Source organism: Podarcis erhardii, assembly GCF_964252035.2.
Source record: "Podarcis erhardii genome assembly, chromosome: 4".
Taxonomy (NCBI): Eukaryota; Metazoa; Chordata; class Lepidosauria; order Squamata; family Lacertidae; genus Podarcis; species Podarcis erhardii.
In genome coordinates, this window is record NC_138508.1 from 46,220,835 (window position 1) to 46,233,681 (window position 12,847).

Genomic DNA, 12,847 nt, shown 5'->3' on the forward strand with positions numbered 1-12,847 from the left:
AGGTGGTGAGCACTTGTTCACTGTTCATTGGTTGAGCTTACTGTTTCTTGGGAAACAAACACAATCAATTCTTTTCCTTCACAAAGCTAATCAGAGATGTCTAAGTACTTATGATTAATCATTTTACATGTGGGTGTTTCTATATACCATTTGCTGTAGGATACAGGTGTTGTTACTGCCATGAAGCACTCATTCCCATGTGCAGGATCATACCGTAAAGCAGAATATATGCATGGAAGCCTGTTTCTAAGCTCTGGGTGAACACGCTTGCTGAAGTGAAGAAATCACACAGAAGAAAAAACAAAGATGACAGTTTATGTTCCTAAAGGATTGGGTGAGGCAAGGTGAAGCAAGCAAATACAATGAAAATAGACTCATAGAACTGTCCATCATCTAGTCCAACCCCCTGCAATGAAAGAATCTCAACTAGATCATATGGCAGATGGCCATACAACCTATGCTTAAAAACCTCCAAGGAAGCAGAATCCACCGTGCCCTCACCTGTTCTCCAAGAATTCTCAAAGATTATAGACAGAAGCTCTGAGATTACATCCACAAGCTTCCGGGTCTGCCGCGGGCAATGGCGGACAGCGGAGATCGCTAGCACTGAGCAACCCGCTTGCTGTGAGGAGGCGGGAAGGCCGTGAGGGCAATGCACCTTCTTTTAAAAAGTCTGAGGGTTTTAGTTCAGGTTCTGGAGGGTCCAGCAGTGTTGGTAGACATTCTCACGGAGTTCCCAAAGCTCCAGGGAGAGCCATGGGAATACCCAAGATTGAGCACAGATACACACCGTGATCAAGACCCCACGGCAAAAAGCCTTGAGATCCGTCATTAAAGCGGCAACCACCCTAAAATAAAAGGATTTGGGACCAATCTGGAAAAGGTAAAAGGACTTACATTTTTAAATTCCTGTTTATGATTTAATTGGATCCACACCAGGAAGGAAAAAAGGAGATTCCCCCCTGGGCACGAGCACCCAACTGCATGGAAGGTAATCTGCAGGGGAAATACAAGAACAAATAACTACTAATGTGTTTAAATATTAGCACACCAGTAAATGAACTGAGTTAAGACCATGAATTGGAGATCTGGATGTGCTATTTTTATTTTCACCTTTATGATTATTTCTGGTAATTTTGCTTAGCTGCAAAAGCATTTAAATTAATCTTGAACTGTAGAATAAGGAGGGAAAGCAGAACCAGGTTCTTGTGAAGACTTTTTCTCTTTTTTCTCTCTCTTTTGTTTTTCTTTTGTCTCTGGGAGACAAAGAGTGGACTTTATAGTTTTAATTTCCCTGAATTGCCTGGGATTAATTCTAAAAACCTTGAAAACTACTATTTTTATTGGGTCTAACAGTAAGCAAATAAAACTTTTGAAGCTTTCCTTTCTTTTTCTTTCTTGTGGATATATTTGGCTTGTTTATCCTCTTTTCTAGACCTGTATGTGACTAGACTATATGGTTTTGTGGCTATTATTAAAGTGTGGATTAACTGGAGGGCGGAGAATTTAAATTAAAAGAGTTTAAGGATGTACCAGGAATCTTAACAACATGATTATAATATCATCATTTCAATGAAATATTTAAAAAGGAAATGAAGCTGGGGTTTGGGGAACAACTATCACACTTAGAGAGAGACCTGTTAAATTGTTACAGTGATTTCTAAAATGTAAAAGATGTTATTGGAATGGCAGACAAAGGATGAACAAGTGAAATCTTCATTATTCATAATATAAGAATGGAAGCATGGGAACAGTTATGGAATATGGATATAAACATGTTATGGTTTAAGAGAAAATTATATGAAAAGGCTATATCAGGGGTCAGCAAACTTTTTCAGCAGGGGGCCAGTCCACTGTCTCTCAGACCTTGTGGGGGGCCAGACTATATTTGGGGGGGGGAAATGAATGAATTCCTATGCCCCACAAATAACCCAGAGACGCATTTTAAATAAAAGTACACATTATACTAATGTAAAAACACCAGGCAGGCCCCACAAATAACCCAGAGATGCATTTAAAATAAAAGAACACATTCTACTCATGTAAAAACACAGATTCCCAGACCGTCTGCAGGCCGGATTTAGAAGGCGATTGGGCCAGATCCGGCCCCGGGCCTTAGTCTGCCTACCCATGGGCTACATAAATGGTACCTAACACCTAGTAGATAGGCAAAAATGTATAAACCAAAGTCAAATAAGTGCTGGAAATGTAAAGAGAAAGAAGGCACCTTTTTCACATGTTGTGGTCTTGTAATAAGGTTAAAGCTTTACTCAAAGCAGGTTACAGTAAATGCATCATAACGCAAACTAAAATGCTTAACTTCTGAATGAGACAACGGCACAAGATAAATGACCCTCTGACCTAGAGCCTTCCTAGTCATCTCATTCCCCAAAATGTGCACATGAGCTAGAACCCAACAAAACAAAATGACCCATTAGTTGCAATTCTGTATTCTAATGCCACAATGCTGTACATTTGTCTGTGGCAGCTGGCATTCAGGGAAAAGACTCTCTAGGGTTCAGGGTTGGATAGTCTGTGGCAGTCTGTGAAGACCGTGAGCCTCTACGAATGGCTTTACTTGATACATGACCACACTTTTTGCCAGTATGTAGAAGTAATACAACCAATGCACATATTATTCAATTAAATATTTCACTTTTGTCAGATTTAGAATGCGTCATTCAGATTCAAGTCTCCTTTAAGGGATGCAAGAGACCCCAGTTTGTATTGTAGTGTGAACAGTTCTTGGAAATTGCATGGAGTTCTTCATTGTTTTCACTTTGTACCAGTTGTAATTTGTTAATGTTTTGTGGTGGTTTAGTATGGGATGCTTAAGGAATTCAGTTCTGTGAATTCGTGATATGACCTGACCTGATCCGCACATCCCAGGCTCAAGTGTGGATCTGAAAGCAGCTATCAATTAGATAGTTCACTCCTCTGAACATTGAGACACACTCCTTGACTCAAAAATATGTGTCAACATGCATTTAAAATGTGTATTATGAGAGAAAATAGTGTAACATTATGTATTCAAACACATCTTTTAAGTCACATTTCTGTGTGGATTATAGCTGACTAATAAGTAAGGAAACAGATTTGAATGAGTGAACAGATGTGAAAGTGACCCAGATGGGATATAGACTGATCTGTCCATCCCAAGGTTAGACTCAGCACTTGCTCAACACAGAGTGTGTGGCCTTTTTGTGATTAGTTCATCTAGTGTGAATGGAAGAAAAAGAATGAATTTGTCTCCATGTATGCTATAGCAATTATCTCTGTCATCTTCAGTGACTCTCTATCTAAATGGAATCTAAATAGAGCAAGTGAACTATTCCACACAGCTGCCTCAATGTTAGCATGACTGTATTGACCTCAGCTACAGGCTGCAGGAAGGCATACAAGTCACATTTTTACTAGCCTCCTCACAATACAAAAAGATTTTCTTTTTCTCATAATAGAGAGGTCATTTATCCAGCTACTGCAACTATTATTGCATTTCTGAGCATGGGGTCGGGGGGGGGGGATAACTGTTAGCATTATTAAAAATACACCAAAAAGAGAAACAAAAATCAATATTGTATTTAAGGGAACACGCAGCAATACTTCAAGTAATTATTTCTTCTATAATGCAGCTGTCATTTGAAAAAATGTACATTTGTTAATTTATAATTCTTCTTTTGCCTTCTTACAAATTATGTTTTTTTTATTTTTTCTTTGTTTTAATTTTTTCAAATCAAATCTATTTTTTTAAAAATATATTATTTTCCTACTAAAGATAAACAACATTTTTGTTCCATCTCAAGCCTAAGGACTATGTTACATACTCACAGAAAGATAGAGGGGTTGGTTGTTTAATGGCTGTAATGAATCCCCCCTCTCCCATACACTGGGTATCAAATAAATGAACATGGTAATATGAACACTTGCACCCAGGGGCGTAGCTAGCTCCTCTAGTACCCAGTGCAGCAGGGGCTGGGTGACCCGCCCAGAGGGCAGAGCGACTCGCCCACAGGGCTGCCGCCACAATCCTTGCGCAGGGGCCACCACTGTGATCCTTGCGCAGGGGCTACTGCCGCGTTCCCCAGGCACGCTGGGAGAGTGCCTGCTGCCCGCAAGGGGTGCAACTATACACTGCCGGGGGTGCAAGCGCCCACCACCAGGGGGTGAAAGTGCCACCTGTCGGGTGTATTTGTGTGATCGCAGGCGGATTTTCGTGGCGATGATTGCGCTGATCGCAAAAATACGCCCACTGGGGGCATGTGAGCGCCGCAACCGTGAGCCACCCGGGGGGGTTGTCACCCTCCTTAGACATGACACCACGCCCCCATGTTACTACGCCCCGGCTTGCACCCTCTACAGATGGTGCTTTATTCACTTTCCCCTTTTGATCAATTTTTGCCCGCTCTCAAAAGTTGATGGGCTAAATTACACCTCAGTATATCATCACCGAATTTATTCAGATATAAAACTATAGCACAGTCCTTCTAGGAGATACATGGTGAACCCATGGCTCTCCAAGTTCTGTTGGGTTCCATCAGCCCCAGGCTAATCAGGGATCATCATGGGTGAAGCAGGTTGTAGTCCAGCAACATCTGGAGGGTCATGAGTTCATCTCACCTGTTCTAGGACATATCACATACATATAAGGTAATTTCCCCCAAATTTGAGCCACTTGCCATTTATACTTTTCATTCTGGGCACAAAATGATGAAGAGGGAAATCTGTGTTAAGGTGTTGAAAAGAACCATTATCTCTTATTTTGTTTCAAATGACTACTTGATCTGAATGATGTTGTTTTTAAACGTCTGCTAGTCTGGAACATTATAGGAGAGCACCTATCATCCCATGTGCTTGTTTTGGCTTATGCAGTCAAACCTCTAAGAGTAGATTCTTACTGCTCTCTCTCACCCAGTAGGTGGTGGCTACAGTGTATTTTGGAAGAAGTTAAGGGAGTATGGCCTTAGTGGACAGGCTGGGATAGTAACCTCAGTGACTTCTAGCGGCCAGAGGCCTGTCGGGGGTCCCTGAAACTTCACAACTCTATGGAAATGCAATGTTGCATCTCTTACTAGATCTTATGCTACACCCAAAACAGAAAGCTCACTGGACATACTTACATGGATCCTACAGCCTAGCCGCTGCATGATTTCTTCCTTATATTCCCAGCAAATCTGGCTTCTGTACTTTCCTGTGCTACTATAACAGCAGTCTTATAACCGCACTCTCTTTCATTCTCATGCTCTCTCTCACACCTCTTGTCACTTCTGGTGCTCCCTATTATAATTTTACATATATAATAACTCGCTCTCCATGACACATAGGATTAATTAATTGGACCATTACTAATTAGAAAGGCTTGAATGTGGACTGATATAGGACCTAAGATAATCCTGAAGGGCTCTTCACCCTCAAACTTCCTCCACCTTCTGAAGTAAGGTGAAAAATAACCAAAGAAAAGGTATTTTTCATGGGGCCCTGCTGTAGAAGGCTCTCCCCAGGAATGTTGCCTGCTGTTGACCCTGATGCCTTTCTAGTTCAGATGAAGACCTTTTTAATTCACTCAGTCCTTTTAGCTTCAATTTGTAGAATTATTTTAATCTGCAGCTTTATTTGCTTAATCCGAGATTGTGCTGGTGCTCCTCATGTAATAATTTATTTTGATGTTTTAAGTGGCAAGTGTTCTGAAAGCCTTTTGGTTAAAGATCAGGGGAACAAATTCACATTCGCATGGAACCAAGCCCTTTTTGGCAATTAGAAGCAATGGGTCCATAGGAGACCAAAGGCTTTGTTTTTCTTAGAAAGTTCTGAAAAAATTATAAGAAGAATTGTTTGAAGAAATTCAGAAATGGAGAGATGAATATTTGATAGAGGAAAAAGAGCCTAAGCTCCAAAGCTAGAATGTGAATGGGACTGTGTAGCCAGTGACTGGATTATTTTATTGGAATAAACTAATTCCTTTTTTGCTTTCCTTTTTTTTCCTATAGATACTTACTTCAAAGTGCATAATTATCTGAGTTGTTCCTCTTGCTTTCCCCTTGGAAAGCAATGGTTTTTCCCCCTATTCTATTAAGTTTCCCATTGGCTTTTGAACAATGATCCTGCAGGAAACCTGTGGTCAGGTAAACTGGAAGCACTGTGCTATTTTGAGACCCTGACATGCTCCCCCTTTATTCACGCTGCTACATTTTGAACCGAGATCCCATTGTTCTGTCCACAACAAGGGGTTGCTCATGAGGAAAGCAGAGTTAAATCTAATACATGAAAAAAACTGTATGTACACCCACCCTTATTAGGGACCCCTGATACTCTTTTGAGAAAGGACACAGAATCTCTAGAATGAGCTTCCATTTTGGCATGTTATAATCTGTTTCAGCAAAGCTACTCTTTAAACATTTAGCAATGTATGTTACTCAAAGGTTTGTCAGCAAAGTCTGTTTAGTTAAAGTAATTAGTTAATGACATGTTTAAGTAAGGCTAAGCACTAAATCAATTTCAATAGATGAGTAGCAATTATCATTATGTCCACATCAGCAATGCTTTAATGAACTCTTATTATTCTGTGCAGCTATACAACTTGTTCTTTGTCCAACACATTTTATTAAATCCTTGATTCAACCTTCTGATCCTCAATGTTATAAATCTTTGAGTAGTCTATGATAGAAGCTGAGCTAGAAAGTTAATTAGTGTAGACATTTAAAACACTGAATACAGTAGCTCAGCTCAGAATTAGAAAAAAATCAGAGATGAAGTTCTGAAAAAAAGATACCCTTTGTTTTACACTGCATTATATATATAAAAAAACCTAGATGGAGCTTTTATTCAATTTGAACATTCACTGGCAATGTTAAGATAGTAGCACTATTAGATTGAATAAATGTGGAGCTCAAACAAAGAATTAAATACAGACTAAGCTGAAAGAACCAAGGTCAATTTAGAATTAATGTAAAAAGGCACCACAAAAGGAAGGAAAGTTGAAAACACCCGATTCAGCCAACTAATGTTTAGTCAGTTTTGCAATGAACTTTTTTGTGATACACAGATCATGTGTGCAAGTTAGAAAGATGGAAAAAATCACAGCATGATTTGCCTTGGATCCCCCACAACCATAGGGACAACCCTGGGTACAAAATATGGTGGCTAGCCCTCCAATCTCTATACAAGGTACTTATTATCTTTCAGATACAATCTGTGGCTCACATTATGGCCTATGAAATCCTCCCCAAAATGGACGTATTTGATTTGTCTTCTTTCTAATGCTCCATCAACCATTAAGACGGGGTGGCTAACATTTTGGAAATATTGAATATTGGTGAACTCTCTTGAGAACTGTATGCTAATGTTGGTCAAAATGGCCAGTGGTCACTTCCACATGCCCAAGTTCATGTGTAGCTTCACAGGTAATCTGGTCACACCACAAATAGCAATAGGTTTATGAGGGTTTTTGAAATTCAAAGATTGCAACTTTCCACTGACTGGAGCACCTTTATGGCAACATAGATAAGGCTCCCATTCCTAGTGCAGGCAGGCACAATTCTTTTACAGTGCCTTTGAATCTAGAACTTTCATAAAGGTGACCTCTGGATATCATCTAAGACAAAGCAAATAATATTCCAAAACTACTTCTTTCTGCGTCAGTACAGAACAGATACAATATTCACAACTGCACTCTATCTAGAGTAATGTCTCTATCTGATCCAGAGTATATGCTGTGCACAGGTATAGGAATATCATATTTGAAAGTAATCATAAAAGGAAACAACATTAAATTATATAGCTTAAATACATAAAGTGGTTATTCATTTCACCTATAGCAAGACTTCGACTGAAGACATTCCTCAATTTATGTGTGAAAAGAGCTTACACAACTTCATATTTATTTATTTATTTGTTCTATCAGTATCTCCTAGAGCAGAAAGCAGTTGAATATGCACAGAGCTCCCACGTGATCAAGACTTTCCCTTCACTTTTGTGTTCACTGTCCCTGGTACTGAAATAGATGGGGGAAAACCTTTGTTCACACTGTGCATGTATGCAACTGAGCTTTCAGTAACCTCTGGTTATTTACAGCATAATAACAAATTTAATGCACTGTCTGATGAGCTGCTCTCTCTATATATATTTAGAAGAGTCACAACGAAAAACACATAGGGAAAACAATACACAGAGGCTTGTAAGGCAAGGACTAGCAACATTTAGTATGGAACAGTGGAGTTTTCCCTTAAAACAAAGACAACAGATTTGCTAACAGCCTGTGAGGTCCAAGAAACACACCTGGTCAATGTTGGCTGTGGTCAATATGGCAAAACAGAAAAAAATTAATGGGAAAAAGGAGGTCCCCCTTGCCCCTTTTTCCATTGAAAATATAAATTATATTTTAAAAAAAGATTTAATGCATTGTGTTTCTAAGTATTAAAGCAATTTTAGATATTCCAGTGGGGGCGGGGGAGAATCTCTGCATTTGACAAAAGAAACCTACACAAACAATAGGCAAAAAGAAGGCAGGAAAACCCAAACAGAGTGAGGTTGATTCAATGAATTTAAGCTATTCCCTCCCATTTTCCTTTCTAAATGTTTGTCTGTGATCAAATCCTCCACTATTATTGCATTACAGTCTCTCTTTACTCCTTTCCTTGCCAAAATGGCCCTAGGCTGTGGTCTCCCAGGTAGTTTTAATATCCTTTTGTAAGCCCTCCTTGAATGATTATGGTAAGTCTTGCTTGCAGCAGTTTTTGTTCCCCCTAGCATCTTTTCCACCTACCTCTCTGTGCTATTCTTTTGTTTTCAAACACTGCTTTATTCCTTTCCCTACAGCCTACCAGACGGTGGTAATATCCTTTTTTTTAAAAAAGACAGCAGGAGTGGGTTGCTATTCCTCCATGTATTGTCAGTGATACAGTATGTTTTTCAAACCTTCCAGCATCAGTAATTTTGTGAAAAACTGTCAGGGCAAAACTGAAAACAAATAATAAGTGTAATCATTTCTGAGACAGCTTGGTGGCTGATATTCACAAGAACAATCTTCATGAATATAACCGATAATCCTGCTGTCCTACCAACCATGTCAACAAAACAGAGATATATTCTTAAATTTCTGATCATCCAAACCTTCATTAGCTGTCCAAAGCCTAGCGAAAACAACAAACTGCATATGCATCAAAGTCATAGGAGTATAACAGAATAGGTGTGCTGGTTTTGTTTCCTTGCTTTCAGTTGCATTAATTCATTTTTGTTGGGCAAAAAGAGAGAAAAGCAGGTTTTTGCTTCTCTGCCTTCAAATCTATGGGTGGGTGTACCTAAATAGCTCAGGACTGCAATACCTCAAGGACCACTACTCCCGATATAAACTGACCTGGACTCTGTGATCATCATCTGAGGCCCTTCTTCTCGTGCCTCCTTCATAACAGGTCCAGAGAATGACAACGTGAGAACAGACCTTTTCTGCAGAGGCTCCCCATTTGTGGAATGCTCTCCCCCAGGGAGTTTCATCTCGCACCTTCATAATACATCTTTAGGCACCAGGCAAAAATGTTCCTCTTCATCCTTTGTGGGAGTGGGTTGATTTTTTAAAAAACTATTCATTTTGTGCTTTTATCCTGTATTTTTATCTTGTGAACTGCCCTGCCACCTGTGGATGAAGGGCGGAAAATAATCATCATCATCATCTGTTCCTTTACCTTAAACTGGAAGCAAGGGCTATGTCTAAATGGCAGCCATTAGTACTTTAGATGCCAGATTCAACTATGATGAACACAGATACACCCAGAGATCTCTGGAATGGTTGCTTTTTGAAAAAAATATCTTAGTGGAGAAAAATGAAGAACAAATGAATATGTCAATTCTCGTTTCAGTGTATAGCCTAGGCGTTGGGGTGGGGAAATCTGTGGCCCTCCAGATGCCATTGAACTACAGCTCTCACCTTCCCTGACCATTGAACATGCTGGTTGGGACTAATGGGAGTGGGAGGCCAACAACATGGGGAGCCATGTTGCAATAAGCATATCTACAGGTAAAGACACATAACAGAATTTGCATTTGGATGTTGTCTATCAGTTAATGAAATGAGGGGTTCATGTGAAAATGCAAATGCATCTGCAAGCACTTGCCTATTACTGCTGATATAATTTGGAAAATGTTTAAGCTTTCCATGTAATGGTGCCCCATCTGTGGAATTTGTCCCCACCTGTCATCAATTCTTTTGTCCTTGTGATCCCAAAGTGTACGTGTTTGCCTTGACATATTCAGTGTTTTAGTGGGACATGGGTGGTGCTGTGGTCTAAACTACTGAGCCTCTTGAGCAGTTCAAATCCACACAATGGGGTGAGCTGCTGTCGCTTTGTCCCAGCTCCTGCCAACCTAGTAGTTCAAAAGCATACCAGCACAAGTAGATAATAGGTACTGCTTCAGCAGGAAGCTAAAAGGCGTTTCCATGCGCTCTGGCTTCTGTCACAGTGTTCTGTTGAGCCAGAAGCAGTTTGGTCATGCTGGCCACATGACCCAGAAAGCTGTCTGTGGACAAACGCCCTTGGCCTGAAAGGGGAGATGAGCACCGCACCCCTTAGTCAAATTTCACTGGACTTAACCATCCAGGGGTTCTTTACCTTTTTACCTTTACCTTTTAGCATTAACTGTGGTAGGGAGCCTGTTCTGTGATTTTACTTCTTATTTTGTATGATTTATGGCTGTTTTGTGTAATTTTATGTGATTTATATCTTGAACCCTGACCTGGGATCCTAAAATGAAGGGCAGGCTAAATTGCTCATCATAATAAAGAAATATATAACAAGAGAAATAAACCTAGTAGCACTTATGTTAACTGAAAGAATAAAATATTTCTTTTTCCAATATAACTGAATCACTCATGAACTAAACATAAGAACTATATAATAAAGCCACAAAGCCAAGAGCACTTTAGCTAATTATAAACTATTCATACAGAAGAGTGACTTCCACTGCAGGTGAAAGGCAGCCATCCTTGGAACAGAGCACAGTGGTGCACTTAACAATACTAAGCAACATTCTGCAAGCGTTTTTGGCAAAGGAAGTTAAAACACTTTATCCAATCAAAACTTCAAAGGAGATTGGGGAACTGGAGCTCAGCCAGAGTACCAGAATGCTTTCTGCTTTGTGAAATTAATTTGGAATCTTAAAACAGTACTGCCATTTACTACTATAATAATAATAATACTCTTATGAATAGCGTATTTGCTTCTTCCAAATGCACAGTTTTAAGTTTTGCAGTAAGATTCATGATAGCGTTTTATGTCTACCGCTGTGGTTTTATGACAAATCTGAGTTATAAGTTTGCCAACATGCCATGCCACAAAGTTCTGGTTGCAAAAGCAGTCACTAACATTTGAAAGATTATGTGCAAATTTAAGACTGCCTTGACTTAGGAGAAAGTTGACACTTTTAACCAATTGAAGAAGAAAAAAGATTGTTACAAATGTTGGTATGAAGTGCCCTAAATAAAAGATAGCTTTGACACTTAGACCAGACAGATTTAATAAAGACACATTTCACAACCACGTTTCAAGGGCAACTGTGGTTAAAATAAAGAGGCTTTATTTTCTTCTTTTTTACAATAACAGCTGTAAAGGAATACAATACTCAATTTTTATGAAAATAAAATAATTGTACATCATGTAAACACATTTCTTTGGGGGGATGTATTATAATGGGAATATGGGTTTGTCTTTAAAGTCAAGGATCTAGAAGATAAAAGAGTTAATGTGAACATTATAATTGAATATAATTAGATTTAATAAAAGGGCTGTTTGGTAGAACTGCATTATTGGATTCAGTTGAAAAGCTAAAAAAATTTTTATGTGATATCAATGTCATTTAGTAGTCTCTTTCTTTTCTTTTCTTCCTGAAATAGTAGTTCACACTGTTATCACCTCAAAATATAAGTGTTGGAATTCTGCTGATACTCCATGTTTTAAATTATGGCAGTAATATCTGTGGACAGCTGTTTCCTGTGATCTAATCACTTTTAATACAAAATTGACTATTATATAAATTTCTCTAAAACACACATAGAGTGAAACCTGACAATCTCACCCATTTATTCTGGAAGGAGACAGGCAGGGTGCATTAAGGAAGCAATTAAAGAAATGCTTCCTTCACCAGAGCCAAAGAATACGATGCTGTAAACTCAATAACTTTAATCAGGCCAAGAAACAGGGCTGCCACTTTGTTTAAATAGAATACAATTCAATTAATCCAACAATATGTCAAGAATGTATAAATTTAAATGGCATGCACTATGTGGGGGAATTGTGCCCTTCAAGGAACAAAGCCATTGTTTAAGTTCCATTTCTTTTAAGTTTCTTATCTTATATTTAAGTTTCTTATCTTTAAGTTTCTTAACTTAGGAGAGTTAGGAAAAACCTGAACCACTTAATTGATCACCAGTGATGTTGTGTTTAATTTTGAAGTGCAGGAGCTTATCATAATGGCTTCCAGAGCCACATACCAATAGAGAGTCCATAACTGCAGTCCCAAAAAGAGTTGGAAAAGGCATCAACTGGCAAAGACTGATTTGCGCGACAAGGCCCAACGCACCCCTAATAAAATAATAAAAACACATTGACAGAATTTTAGTTTAAGGTTAATGGGCAAAATTTAGGTCACAGCTTTATTGATTACAGCAATGTGAGTGGTATTGGCTTAGGTATTGGCAATAACTATATCTGACTCCTGCCCACCTTGCAGGAAGTCTAGAAGGGCAAACCTCCAACAGAAGGAGCTCCATCGATGGCAACCAACTGAAGCTCACCCTCAGGGTCCTGGCATAGCCCTAGCTCCACAAGCAGACTTTGGACAAAATTTAGACCCGCAAATTCCT

General features: G+C 39.1%; 1 long non-coding RNA gene across 1 annotated transcript; it reads right to left on the reverse strand.

Moving 5' to 3' along the window:
* Nucleotides 1-673: 673 nt before the first annotated feature.
* Nucleotides 674-12,567, reverse strand: LOC309340057. The gene is made up of 3 exons (XR_014155781.1): nt 12,476-12,567; nt 9,675-9,781; nt 674-996 (listed from the first exon to the last, which is right to left on the reverse strand). It is a non-coding gene; the product is annotated as an uncharacterized lncRNA (long non-coding RNA).
* Nucleotides 12,568-12,847: the final 280 nt, after the last annotated feature.